The sequence below is a fragment of the Drosophila serrata genome, unplaced genomic scaffold, assembly GCF_035046125.1.
Source record: "Drosophila serrata isolate PLE 108 unplaced genomic scaffold, ASM3504612v1 contig_36, whole genome shotgun sequence".
Classification (NCBI taxonomy): domain Eukaryota; kingdom Metazoa; phylum Arthropoda; class Insecta; order Diptera; family Drosophilidae; genus Drosophila; species Drosophila serrata.
This window is the reverse complement of record NW_028256934.1, coordinates 298,008-312,997: the sequence shown is the minus strand read 5'-3', so window position 1 is coordinate 312,997 and position 14,990 is coordinate 298,008. Positions and strand designations below refer to the sequence as shown.

The 14,990-nt window shown below is 34.5% G+C and overlaps 1 pseudogene across 2 annotated transcripts in view; it reads left to right on the top strand.

The window, feature by feature from the left end:
- LOC110187077 (protein sidekick pseudogene) overlaps nt 1-14,990 on the top strand; it is a 77,039-nt pseudogene that overhangs the window by 47,663 nt on the left and 14,386 nt on the right. For both annotated transcript variants that reach the window (XR_015272171.1, XR_015272170.1), the window contains 2 exons: nt 3,371-3,418; nt 4,293-5,001. The product of XR_015272171.1 is annotated as a protein sidekick pseudogene, transcript variant X2 (transcript). The remainder of the gene's footprint in view (nt 1-3,370; nt 3,419-4,292; nt 5,002-14,990) is intronic.

The window sequence follows — 14,990 nt, the reverse complement described above, 5'->3', positions numbered from 1 at the left end:
ACAGGGTATATTGGCTTGAGTTTCTTAATGAATCTGTTTAATATATATATTTTTAATTTTCTTAAATTAATCAGTACACACATACTATAGTATATATTTCAACAAGAGCACTCCTATTTCGCTGAGCTCAATAATGTGCCGCTGGCGTAAGTAAATGAGTCACGCACACGAGATGTCCTGACAGCGTTCGAAGGGGAGTGGGACAGGGAACAAGGACCTGGGGAATCGAGAGTCCTGGCCAGCGTTAATGCTGCTTTTCTCCCCCCTACCCCTCCGTCCCATTAGATGAACAATCAGGCAACTGAAAGGGGAGTGAACATTTTCCAAAGGGGGGGCATATGCGCACGGACAAATGAAATTACGGCGCGCGATGTCGCGCGAGAGGACAAATCCCTTTAAATAAATCCTGGGGCGGAAGCGGAAAAACAGAAATGAAATGGGTTACAACCAAAAGGAAAAAAAAATGCTTAAAAAAAGAGATAGAGATAGACAATAAGAGAGAGAGAGAGTGAGTGGAGTGAAATTAAATTTAAATTAATTGCCATGATTTGTTTGGTGCGAGGCCAAGAGCATCTCGAGTGTCTCACACATTCGAAGGAGAAAGGATCCACAGAATAGAAAAAGAAAAAAAAAATAAACTGAAAGGTACTAAATATAAATCATAAGAGCAGCTTACGGAGGTTAATTAGATGGCAAGGACCTTTTGCCTTGTCTCCCTTCTCAGCCACTTATTTATGTTCTAAGGATATGAGGTGCATTTAAAGCTTATTACATTTGATAAGCTTTAAAAAATTTAATAAGCTGTTGAATTGGGTTTAATTTTCAGTTTAGGTTAGCTTTGAACATTTAATAAACTTGTGTTTATTTTCATTATACCCTTTGCAGAGGGTATTATAATTTTAGTTAGTGAAGAAGGCATTTCCGACCCTATAAATATATATATATATATATATATATATATATATATTTCTTGATCAGCATCAACAGGCGAATCTTTTAAGCCGTCTCCGGCCAAAAAATATTTTTTTCAGAAATTTCCCATTTTTTTAAAATAAGGAAAGGGGTTACATCATGAAAATTTGCCAAAATTGGCCATAAATTCTCTTTTTAAATGGGGTATGCAGTTTTATTACGCTGCTAAAAATTAGCATACTGCCGCTTTCCGAATTGAAATTAATGCGTTTTTGGCTTAGTTATGAGATTTTTAAATTTTGATATGTTATGAAAATATTCATATAAAAATTTCAAAAAATTTCGGTTGAAGGACTGTGAATATTTCTCTCCATTTTTCTTTTTAAAAATCAATTTTAACCCAATTTTTCCATTCATTATTTTTGTATTTCTTACAACTCTCTCGATCAGCATGGCTTGCCATCCCCATTTCCGGTTTTCGACAGCAAATACCTTTAATCTTAATACTAAATGACACAAAACCTTAAATAAATAATAATACATAGTTGTGAGCTTCCACAGATCCTTGAATCCTTTGCCAAATCCCCTAAATAACTTATTTCAAGAACTCTTTCCCACCGAAATGAACTTGAACCTGAACGTTTTGCCCTGATTCGTCTTTTTTTGTAAACCCTTTTATTTTATTTTTTGAGCCTTTGCTCGATTTGACTTTAGCTGTTTCTGGGGCCATTCGACAACAGCAACGAGCTCAAAGGCAAATATACACGAGAGCTGAGCAAATACATTTGTAGACGTGCCGCCGCAAAATATTTCCCTTTGCACGATTTTCCCCCAACTGGATTTTACCCAGGTTTTTCCAGAACAAAAAAAAAAGAGTGTAAACTCAATTTACGTGATCGAATTTTTCGTTCGTTCGTGGCACTTTCCGTGTAATCAGATTCACGGCGTGGCTCTTATTCGATTTTCGCCCCGGCCTGTTGTTGTGACAACGCGGCCCCCCGAGGGCGGGCAGGGGTTAAGGGGTCGTAGGTCATGGGTTAAGGGGGCTGTCCTTGCCACTATTTGGCAGCTAAACTATCTCGAAATGTACTTAAGAAGTTTGTGATGCGATTTATTTGTACAAATCCGCTCGGTCTGCCCTCAAATCAGTTTTGGCCAAAAGTTATGGCCTTACAGGTGGTCATCAAAAGCCTTACAATGAAGGTAGGTAGGTCGAAGACTTTTCGGAAAACAGTTGGTCGTATAAATCAGGAATGGGAAATACTTGACTAAATTATACTATTATTATCCTAATGAATAGGTGAGTAAAATACAAATGTGACAAGGTTAACAGTGCACTTCAAGAATTTCTTTAGATTCGAGTTTCGAAATTAAAATATTTAATTAAAAAGAATGGGTAATGAGATTATTTATTTATAATCTAAGAATATACTAATTTTTTAATGATTTTTAGTTAAAAAACATTTTATTTGTAGGTTTAAGTTTGAAAATTTAGGATGGTAAATCTTAAGAAGTGAATTTTAATAAGTCACATTTAATAATTGTGTTTTTATAAATTAATTTTAGTTATTAAACTTCAATAAGTAAATTTAATTTAATATTTATTAAGAAACCTAATTAGAATTTGAGTTGGAGATTTTATATTTAAAGAATTTAAGCTGTTGAGTTTAAGCTTAAGAAACTTTACCAACTAATTATTAGAATTAATGAAACTTTAAAATTCGCTTTTCTCAACCTTTGTTCACATGGCAAAGCTTAAGTGTATCTTAAGACTTTGATTTCCCTTTCCGAATTTTCCCCTTTAGTTTTCCCTTATTTTCCTTTAAGCTGCTTCGATTTGTTTTTTCCTTTTTTTGTTTTTGTTTTGTTTATTTTTGGTCAAGTTTTTGCCTTATTTATGGCTTGCATTGTATTCTTGGTTTCAGGAGGTCAGAAGGGATTCCAGGGTTTGTCGACGGTTTCGCAAGCATTGTTTTATTGTTTGGCTTGCGGTGTTTTCATACCATTTTTATTATATTTATTTTGCTCTTCATAGACGCCGTGTGGAGACAGAGTTACAGTGAGAGAACAACCTGATTTTGCGTGTGAAGGGCTCTCCAGGGAACGACCCGCACACGGGGCGTATGAGTAATGCCTTGAGTAATGTTTTCTGCAGCTGGCTCCTCCTTCTGTTTGCTCACCAGTTTTCCAGGTTGACTCCGCAGTTCAAATTGAATTTATTTCGGGTTAGGTTAGGTCTTTGAGGCCGCTTTCGATTGGCATTGACTTTGACTAGGGTCATTGATCTGGCCACAGGAAAACACGGTGGAAAGTGGAAAGCGAGTTGTATATCAAAGCAATATTATTTCACTAACATGAATTAATCGTAAATAATTCATAGTTCCTGCTTTTCAGGTTTTTTCCTCTTATATTTTTTTTCTAATTACAAATATTTCTTTGTGTCTGTTTTTTAATGCAGGTTAAGGCTACACAGCACGTAAAAATGGGAGTACTTAGGGGAATCAATGTAAGTTAAAAATTATGTTAAGTTACAAAACTTTTAAAAATTCACCATTATATTTTGTGGATTTTTTTGTAAAAATGTTTTATTCTTTATTGATTAAGATTTTTTTGTTTTTTTGCAAAAAGGAATTCAGTGGCTTCTTGGCCTTCGTATACGTATAAAAATACATAAAATATATGCATTCTAGGTATATCAAAAGTTAGATTTTTATATGCTTATTTTTAGGGTAAATCTAAATTTTTCAAACAGCATAACTAAGCTAAAAATGCATCAATTTCAATTCGAATAACTGTTTTGAGCTAGTTTTTTAAGGGTTAACAAATTTGCATTTCCCGTTGTAATATAAATTTTTTTTAATTTTTTGTCAATTTTTGACAATTTTAACGATGTAACCCCTTATAAAATTTTAAAATTTTCGAAAAAAAATTTATTTCCGCCGGAGATAGCTAGAAAGATTTCCCTGTAGATGCTGATCAAGAATATATATGATTTATAGGGTCGGAAATGACTCCTTCACTTTCTTTTAAGCTTCTGACTGAAGGCCCATTACCATTTTTGTACCGATATTAACAATATTTTTATTTGAAATTTTTCGACAAATCAAATTTTAAAAATCTCATAACTAAGCCAAAAACGCATTAATTTCAATTCGGAAAGCGGTGGTATGTTAATTTTTAGCAGTATAATAAAACTGCATACTCCATTTAAAATGATTTATAGGGTCGGAAATGACTCCTTCACAACCTTACAAGCTTTTAACTAAAATTATAAAACTCTTGCAAAGGCATAAATAGCCTTGATATTTGTTCTAATCCAAATTAGCTTCTTTTAAACTAACTTATTGTAAACCCATTTATTATTTTTTGTTTCGTTTTAGGTTAATTAGGACAGCAACCCAATTTGATAAAGATAAACTAATTGGATCTCGCAACCATGGTTTGAGTCTAAGTTGATCCAGGAAGTGCTTTGGAAATGGCCACCTGATCTCTCTCACTCTCTGGCGCCGCTTTCCAATAAGCCGAAGCATCGCCTCCTTCCAATATGACAGAGAGAGCTCTCCCGATGGCCGTGCAAAATCAGTTACTCCCACGACGCCGGTCGGAGTGGAAGGAAAAAATAACCGAAAACGAAAAAATCTCCGTGCAGGAGATCGACGCGTCGGTCAACGGTAAAAGCAAACGGAAAAGTACCGGGGAAAAATCAGTCGAAAATGCGAAAAATCAGTGAGCCCCGCAGTGAAAAGTGTTTGAAAAGCGGGGGCAGCCCGGGGCGCGATCGTATGTGTGTTTTTTAATTACTTAATGCCTGTAAATATATATGTAAGTACATATATATATATAATTACATGTTAATATGTAAGTATTTATATATGTAATTACATATATACATAGCCAAGATCAGTGCGCTTTTCTTGGCTAGTTAATTTTGTTGTTTTTGTTTATGTGCAAGTGGAAATCCAAGCAGGCAAAGTAATTGTATTCGCGTTTTCAATGCCTTCAATAAGAAGGCTTAATTTCGTCTTTTTGCGTCCGTTTTCGTTTTCTAATTCGCCGTTGGGAGCTGCAGCTGCACATAATTCAATGCGAGTGAGTGAACCAAACATATTTTCTTATTCCTTTTGAGCCCGCCTTTTCTGTGCATTTGCACGCGGAATTTTTTCGTTTCACCTATCCCTTAGTCAGTGCTGTCAGGTTATTGACGTTTTAGCTTGACTTTGAACACAAATAAGCTAAAAAAAGCTGAACACAAAAAGTTGGTGCTAGTGCTAGTTAAAGTTAACAGCACTAACTTCATTATTAGAAGTAGTGTTTGGCACGCCAAAATTGCGCCAGATTACATTTGAAGAATGCATAATTAGGCAATTGGAATGCGCTAGATCTAGCGGGAAAATAGTTAATTTCATGTCGTCTGTGGTTATTGCTAGATGTAGCCAGAAAAAATATCTAAGCTTGCAACACTTCTGTGAATACTCCGTAGAAATGCCCGTTAGGAAGTACCGTAACTGACTTTGTCTGCTCTCTCTCGATCTGGTAGGTGGAACCTAAGAGCGGGAGAGGGACTTAGAGAGAATACGATACACTCTTGTGGTTCTCAATTTTGAAACTGGAGTGCTGCTGCCTTTGTTTACCTTTTTTTTCGGCAATTGGGCGATTTGTAAATTCTAAAAAAGAAAAACTAACTGCTGGCAAAACTTAATGAATATAATTAAATATTTAAGACCTTATATTACTATATTTATTGTTATTTCTAGTATAATTTATTATATTCGGTTTTTTATATGGAAATATATTATTTAAAGCTTTATTACCATATGCGGGGAATTTTACATCATATTTCCGGTAAAAAGTGCTTGATCACACTTGGGTTTTTACTAGTATTTTTTTTTTTCGTCCGGAGATGGCTTAAAAGATTCGCCTGTTGATGCTGATCAAGAATATATATGATTTATAGGGTCGGACATGGTTCCTTCATGAAATTATAATTACTTTATTTATCTTAGTATACATTAAATGCTCATTTAAATATAGTAAAAACATTACTTTCAGTGTACGATTTTGTAATTATAGTTTTGGCCAGTTTGGCTGGACTAAGCTCTCAGCTCACTTCTTTAGATCCATCTCGTAATTTCAACGCTTTGTGGTTGAACTTTAAGCCAGGGCTTAAGCTTAAAGTTCTTCCAGCAAACTGACTTGGCTAATGAGCCATGAGCCATGAGCCATGAGCTAAGAGCCAACAATACACACAAATACACAGACACCTCCATCGTCATTTCCCATTCCGAAATCACAGTTTTATGTTTTCTTTACACCCCTGAACACCCGGCTGTGTGTGTTGTGTGTGTGTGTTTGGGGTGTGCGCCTTGTATAGTAATAAAATATTTATGGCAGTTGGCTAAATCACCCAAAAGCAGACTCCAATGGCAGCACGCAAAGGAGGTGGCAATAGGGCTAAAAGATTGCAAGAGGAGGAGGAGCAGCCAGAGGATGATCCTGGCCAGAGATGGACCTGGCCTTGATTCACTCTGTTTAGGAATTTTAAAATCAATCAGTGGCCAGTGAAATGTTTTATATACTCAAAGCAACTCTCAAAGAAACACAGAAACCTATAGATTATTAATAATTTTAATAAAAATATAAGGTTACCAGAAACTTCCACTATATCCACTATATCTATGTGACAAAAAATGTAAATAAAATAGTCAAGTCCCTTGGGTTGCTCTATATATTAAATCTCAGTATGTGGCTTCTTAACCATTTTCCCTTGCCATAAAAGTGGAAAAGCCACCACGAAGCCGAGGAAAATGTATGCCAAGTGGCAACTCAATTGACTTTAAAGCGGCGTCGAGGTGTCTAGGATGGGGATAAGGAAGCCCAAGGAGCAGGAGGAGCAGGAGGAGCATCAGCAGGAGGCACAGTCCTTATATCGAAGCGGGAAAGTTGATATCAGGCAGCAGCTGTGCGACGTGATTCCTTGCACCAGGCGACGGCACAAGACGAATGTGCGATAAGCTGCAGGATGAGCAGAAGGAGATGGGTTCCCAGGACCCAGGACGAAGCACTTCCCCCCTTAATCCCTCCGCTGGCATTCACTGCACGAAAACTGCAATCGATTTGCCATAAAAGTGGCCATCTCTCATGATATTTATTACCCAAACATTTCGCACAGTGTACCACCCATTCGATGTACTAACATATGCGATAAATCGCAGGAAGAGAAAGCCAAGATGATGTTTGGAATCATCATTCGTCTATCTCCTAAGATATGTGGTATTAATAACACACTGACGACATCAGTCAGATGTTGCAGCAATAGCTATATATCAAAGTTTGAAATTTATAGTCAGTAGTCAATAGGTAGTGACTTGAATTAACTTTAACTTAACTCTTTAGGAGACTATTTTGAATGTTTTGATGGGAGAATCTTACCGAATCCTTTCCGTGGGACTTTCGTCCTGAAAATATGGGTTTTTAAAGACAGAAACAGTTAGTAATTAAGTAAATAATAAAATAATTACTTTTAAGTATATTTAAAAGACTCTTTTGGGACTCTTTTAGGATACCCTTTGGGGACTCTCTTGGGAGACTTTTTCTAGCACCTTTTAGAAGACACTTTCATATACAAAAAGATTGTAAAACAGTCATATGATTGAGTAAATAACAAAATATTTGAATAAAACAATAAATAAATAAATAATATTATAAAAAAAATTGCAAAATAATTATATAAATAACTAAATAAATAACTAAATAAATAAATAATTAAACATGTAACTAACCTTTCAACTTGAAATAAGTTTTCGAAACACTTTTTCCCTGGCAAATGACTTGAAGTTTAGTATCTTTTGCAGCTTGCAAGCAAGACCACCCCCTCAGTCACCTCTTGAGGCAACCACCCAACCACCCTACCACCCACTTACACACCACCCCACACCCCACACCCCATACCACCCGCCACCTGCTAATGCACAAGGACATGGCGACGCCGTTGTCGAGGCTGGAGAAAAACGTTGTCCTGTTGACTTTAACAAAAATTTATGTTGTTTACTCAAGAATGAACGGACATGAGAGGAGGGTGGCGACGTCAGAGGGGATATTAGGGGTTTAAGGGGCTGTGAGTGTCAGAGGGGAGGGGTGTGGGAGGTGGGGAGATAGCGCTGGTGTGGGTTATGTTGTGCGTGTGTGTTGGTATGCAAGGAACGGTGTTGGCAATGACACACACCGGGCAATGCCACTAAAAACTAACACACACATAGACGGGGATGCTGTAGCTATAAAAAGGAAGCTTAGCTTAAACTAACTATAAAATATTTTATATAAAAAAATAATTTTAAGATATAGTAAAAAAATTTAATGAAAAATGATATATATTTATAATGACTATATTTTATATACTGATGAACTTAAATAGTTTGGGGATTATAAAGTTATAGGAATTGTGACATTTTAAAGAATATCTCATAATTTGTGTCTAGTTTTTACAAGTTAGGTAAGGTTTTATATATATATTTATATATATATATTTATATATATATTTTTATATATATATATTTATATATATATATATTTATTTATATATTTATGTATGTATATAAAAATATATATTTATTTATCTAAGGTATATAGATAGTATATCATGACAAGTGCCACAAAAACTTTATTCAAATTTAAATCACTTAAAGAAGCCTCCTAATGGAACCTTTTAAATGCCACATTTTTTAATAATTTTTTTACCTTCCATTCTGTAGATAATTTAAATAATATTATATTTTAGTTTACTAAAAATTCTGAACAATTTCTGTGACATTCCTGATAAAGAATATGTACTGTAGGTATGATATACTATACGTTATGAAGACGTTCTGCAGTCGTTGATTCATCCCACTTTAAAGCACCAAATTTAACATCCTATACAAATCTTGAAAATCTTTTGTCGTTTCTCCCCCCCAAAAAAATGCACAAATATAAAAATGTATCCAATAATGCCCAAAAAGTCCCTTCTAATAGGTTTCCTGTCAAATCTGTCGGTTAATGCCGCAAAACGCTTATTGAATGATTTACGGATGGCAGAGACACACAAAGTTGGTCTTAAACTTCAATTAGCCAACAACATTGGCCGCGAGTTTGCTTTATTTTTGGTTCCTTTTGAGTTCTCTTTGTTTTTGGTGTTTGTGTTTCAGGCAACAAGGTCTTGGCTTTAAATCCAATCCCCAATTATGTTAATGCATTTTGGGGGAAGTACACAAAAACAAGTAAATCGAATTCAAACCAAGATTAATTGCAGTTTCAATTAAGGAACACCGAATGCAAAATTGCTAGAAATTTAAATATTATTTCATATATCTTTAAAGCAATAATATTGCAAGCAAACCTTTAATAATATTCATATATTTATATAGCAAAGAAAACCTGGAAAAAGAGTTGTAGGCTTTATGAGTTTGTTTTTCCCCCTTTATTTATTTTTATTTTTTTTGGTAAATATTTGATATGCTTGTGCACATGTCTGGGGCTGTAATAAAATTAATATGAAATTGGAAACCAGAACAAATATGAAAATCATTCTTTTGATGCGTTCTCATCGTGCTTTTCCTGCTTTTCTCTTTTGCTCCCTCTCATTTTCTTTACAAATTTTTTACTTTGGGGAAGGGAAAAAGCGGAAAAGCGGAATGAAGAATGAAGAATGAAGAAAAGAAAAGAAAAGAAAGGGGGGCCCAGTGGCCAGCAACAAATTGCACAGCGGGCATAATAACATCAAGCATAATAAAGCAATTTAATGCTTGAGCAGCAACAATAACAAAGGGGACGGGGAGCGGGGGGCAGGGGGCAGGGGGAGAGTCCAAGGAGGCCGTTCAAGGACCAATCCAGGAGCAGCAAGGACCAATCGCATTTGGCTGCTCAGGCATGAATTTCGACATGAATTCTCGCATCGAACGCTGATTGTGACCTCCCCAGCCCCAAAACCCCCGAAAATGTCAAGGGGAATCCCCTCGGATCAGTGGTATTCATAATATATATATATATATATGAGTTTATAAATAGGAAATATGTATATTTATGGCTTTAAAAATATGTAGAATATTATTATTTAGACAAATATTAAGCTGGGTATTTTTATTTATCATTTTCTATATTTTATTTACAGTTTGTTTGATTTTTTTCATTTAATTTATAATAAATAAATTACATATAATTCTAGGCACCCAAAAAGTGTTAAATTCAATTAATTATTAAGCCATAAATAAGCTAAAATAAATATAAAAAACACTATTAATTATTCAGTTCAAATTGCAAAAGGTAAACATACATCACGCATACGCCATGTATGCCAAATCCGAATTATTTACACAAAATCTCTATGCTCAGTTACGGCAGGAAGATAATTATTTATTTATAGGTCCCAAGGCTTCTTGTTTTCCCCCCTTTATTTTTATGTTCGTATGTGAAACATTTATTTTCCGTTGATGTTGTTATTATTATTATAACGATTATTATTATTGTTTGAAGCAAAAAAAAGTGGAAGGAAATGGGGCAAGGGAAAAATGCTTTCATGTTATTGAGAAGCTATTGGTACGTGTTTTTTTTTATATTTTGTTGTTGTTTGTTTCTCTCACTCAACTGTTGATATTTTTCACGATTTTTGTTTGCTTCCGGCTTGAAGGAATTTTCCCTCGGCTTTTCCACATATATATTTTATAAGGACCCGTGAAGAAATGTATGCTTGCATTCATTGAATTGTATTTATAGCGATTTTTAAAAGGGGTTTAATGGATATTTAAGATTTAAAATAAATTAATGATAAAGTAGGTCAAATTTATAATGTGTTAATGTAATAAATATTAATAATTGCTTTATAATTGAAAGCTTTCTTAAATAATATTCCTTGTTTTTCTTTTTTTATGCTATTAAAGTTCTTTAAAGTCTTTTCATTATTTGTATTATTTTTTTTGGAAAATTAATTACTACAAAATATGATTTGTAATATTATTATTGCAATAAATACTCAGTAAATAAGCAAATAATGTATATAGGTCTCAAGGGACGGGCTATAAACAAATACAAATAATTGTGTTTACAATTCGCCTTTACAGCTGTTCATTACGTTATTTTCCACACTCTCTCTATCTCTCTTTCTCCGTCTCTCTCTCTCTCGTTCTCTTCGGAATTTTTCCAGGCTACTGCGGAAGTGGAAAATTAAAAAGTTTAACTGCCACGAAACGGGCTAGACCTTAATTATTCATAATAAACTCCAGCTATATATTTTTGGGGAAGCCAACGTTTGTTGCCTTTTCTTTGTTTATGCCGTTTTTATATGTTTAATTTTTTTGTAGGAAATTGTAGTTGTTACAACTGCCTGTGCAGTGTAATTGAAGTTGAAAAACATGAACACAATGCCCAGGATCGATCCTGGGGAAACAGCTTGGCCAACAAGCTCCTCTTTTGGAATGGGATAGGATAGGGTAGGATATGTAGGAGGGATTTCTGCGGACAGCTTTGATAGGCAAGTTAATGGCTGTAAATGAAATGAAATGATTGATACGATAATTTGTGCGCTGACAGCGAAAATCTGAATTAAACGAAGGCCGGCCGGACACCAAGGAATTAAGGCGATTCAAGGACGACTGTGTCTCGCCTGATAAGCCGCAATAAGAACAGAGGAAAAGATTGAAGATAATACATATTGTATTTGTACATATATAAAAACAATGTAGGAAGGCCAAAGGAACAGCTAAGCCTTTAAAATGTTATGATAGTATATATAATTTTATTTGAAAATGGAGACAGAAAAGTGGGAATTAAATAATGCATTTAAATGAAGCAATTATAAATAGTTAAGCTAGATTTTAGAGCTTCATTTTTAAGTAATTATTCTAGATTTTGGGGGTGGTTTTTTAAACTTAGTTATGGAAAATATGGGTTTACAGATCAAAATTTGATGACCCAAAAAATATAGCTTTCAACCCTATAAATAATGTTTAATAATTCCTAGAAGAATGTTTATCGAGTGGAAAGTTCTATACAATATTCAAAATATACAACGTTTTGATTTATCTATAGTTAAAATATTGATAAATATCACTTTTAATTTCAATGGGATTTTCCTTATGAAATGTCTTTGGAATATTGAATTTTATTAGTGAAATATATCATTTATAGTTAAGTTTTCCTACGGATCTACTTTATGGCAAGGATATATCGGGTCTTGAAGGCTGTTCCGATATATATATATAAAGATATATATATATATATATCGGATGCTCGTGTGCGTGTTTAGCCAGATGGAAACCATGAGACGGAACCCAGCCACGGAAGCTATCATCGCCGCTCAGGCGCGTCTAGGCGCCCTACCAAAAGTAAGTCTGTCTCCTCACCCATAGCTTATGGCTCTATAACCATATCCCTATACATGTATATATAGTATATAAATATATATATATAGCAGTATATATAGCCAGTTAGTCATCAAGTCGAGGAAACGAGGCGGGAACGCAGTCAGGCGGCGTTGACGTGCAGCCGACATTTTAACTATAATAAACGATACTTCCTTCATGCGCAGACAGGCATTATTTGGGAGCCTTGAATGGGCAACGAAATGGCCTCCAAGTGCCATGTAATCCAATCCGGTTGAGAGGTGGAGAGTTCCAACGCATATCTGTCATTAAAAAATGTATTAAGAAACTCTCTTTTGAAGAGTTTCCTAGACTCAAACCCTTGCTAAAACCCATAAATGTGAGGTAGTACAAGGTATAAATCAAATGCCAGAGCAAAACTACTCAATATAGTTTTGGCCGGAAATGGCTTACATAATCTTTGATGTCCTTGGCCATTGTTTGTCCTGCCAAGTTAAGGCCTTTCAGTGTCCAAACAAAATTGGTAGGGGAAAGGGAGAAACAGAGAGGTTCATTCGTCCGTTGCCTTTTATTATTTTTTATGACCTTCTGCACTAAAGAAATGTAAACCGAAACCGAAAGCCAACCGCTGACTAAGTGCCAAATAACAAAACGAAATGAATGGGCATTTCCCAGCAGACAACGCAGGAGTGGGAGCAGGACTAAGGACTAAGGACTAAGGACTAAGCTCCGGTCCAGACCCGGCACAAAGCGAGCCAAATCAAATAAATTACATTAAAAGAAAAATATGTAATAAAATAAAACGCCTGCCGAACCGAGGCAATGAGGAAATGGGGCAAAGTGAAAGCCAAAGTCAAAGCCAAAATAAAGTTTCTAGTTGCGAGTTTCGAGATCTGCAAATCAGCTTTAAAAAATGCATGAAATTTGTGTGTGTTGGCCAAGTACCAAGTAAGCTCTCTCTTTCAACTTTATTTTGCATATTGAGAAATGGTTTATAAAACTAAATTTCTGGCAGATAAAATGATTGAGTTTGCAACTGTTTTTCTTAGGTTTATTTGAATCAATTTAATTAAGGCAGTAAAAGCTGGGATAAAGTTATAGGAAATTCCTATAAAAAAGAGATTACATTAGCACAAATGTATATATAAACTTTACTGGAAAGACTTTGGCAAAATAATGAACAAAATATCTTTGTTTCTGTTTTTGAAAATATGTATTTTCTCACCTTTATTAAGATTTTATATTAAAGAATATTTGTTATATTATATTTTACGCCTTTGAATCAATTACTTTATTTCCGATTCAATGCTCTTGTCCAAACGCTTGTTTCCGTTTCCGGTTTACCCTTTATAAAGGTGCATTGATTTGGCAAAAATCAATCTGTTGCAATTATTTCCATGAAATTTTGCTTGTGGCAAATGTACTTCGTTCGTCAAACTCAATTTCGATTGATCCATGGCATATTTTGATGCATTTCCCACACTTGCCTCACTTTTAACACAATTTCCGCTTTGGCTTAACATCCGGTTGCACGCACACACACGCACACTCACGCACACTCGCGCGAGCACACACATAAACTAATCAAGCCCGAAAAAAAATGAAGAAAATAGAAATTGGAAAACGGAAAACCGTAAAACATATTTTTCAAACAAAACCTGGCCCAAAAACCAAACAAAAAAAATAATTGGTCAAGAGTGGACGCTTTTCAGCGAAACGGAAAAACAAATTCCATAAAACTTTGTTCAATTTATATATAACAAAAAAACAAGTAAGAAAGCTATAGGTGAGTGTGATGGAATATAAAATACCTGGTAGTCATAGAACTTAATTAAAAGTTGAGAAATGTATATACAAATAAAAAAAAGTTATGGAAATAATTCATACAAATTCAAGAAGAAAAATAAATAGATCCAAAGTATATAATACATTTACTTGTTTAAAAATCGAAGAATAAATACCTTTACTTACTTTTAACTATATTTAAGAATATAAATATTGTTTTAGGCCCAAAACTTTTCCTAAACTTAAATTCCAACTAAAATATCAATTCGGTTTCCAGTTAAAAACAGAGCAGATACAGCTAAATTAATATAATCTGCATATTTAATAAACTTATAAGCCGAAAATAATAGACAAAGACCTCTTAAGCACATAAAAACGATTTCAACTAACACCCATTTGGTTAAAAAATTCATTTTATTTAATTTTTATTTGATTATTTTCGTGCCAAACATCCCCCCGAGAGTTCACTTTAAACCCGACGGGAACTTTTGTTTCATATCGTTGCCATTGTTATGGAGAAAATATATATATCCGGCAGGATAAAAAAAAACAAAAAAGGAGATGTTTGAGGCACGTACTACCTCCACTCGAACGGAACTCCAATGGAGCATTCATTGTTAACCCGGTGAACAATTGCGTCTAGATTCCGATTTCGAAGGCCTTTTTTCTCGTATTCTGATAGCACACTGAGAGGAAAAGTGATGTCAAATGTGTATTATAAAAATATGATTATATATATTAAATAAAATTGAATTGAAGCTTGGGGAAGAGATGTTAATCAAGAAGAAGTATGCCAAAGCTTTCTCTTAAAGTACTTTCTTTAGGATTTATATATTTAGCATATACAGTCGCAACACATTAGAGTTTCTTGTTTAATTAATATGAAGAGAGTGATGCATAATGAATGCATTGCTCATCTTTTCGTATGCAAGTATTTCCATCATG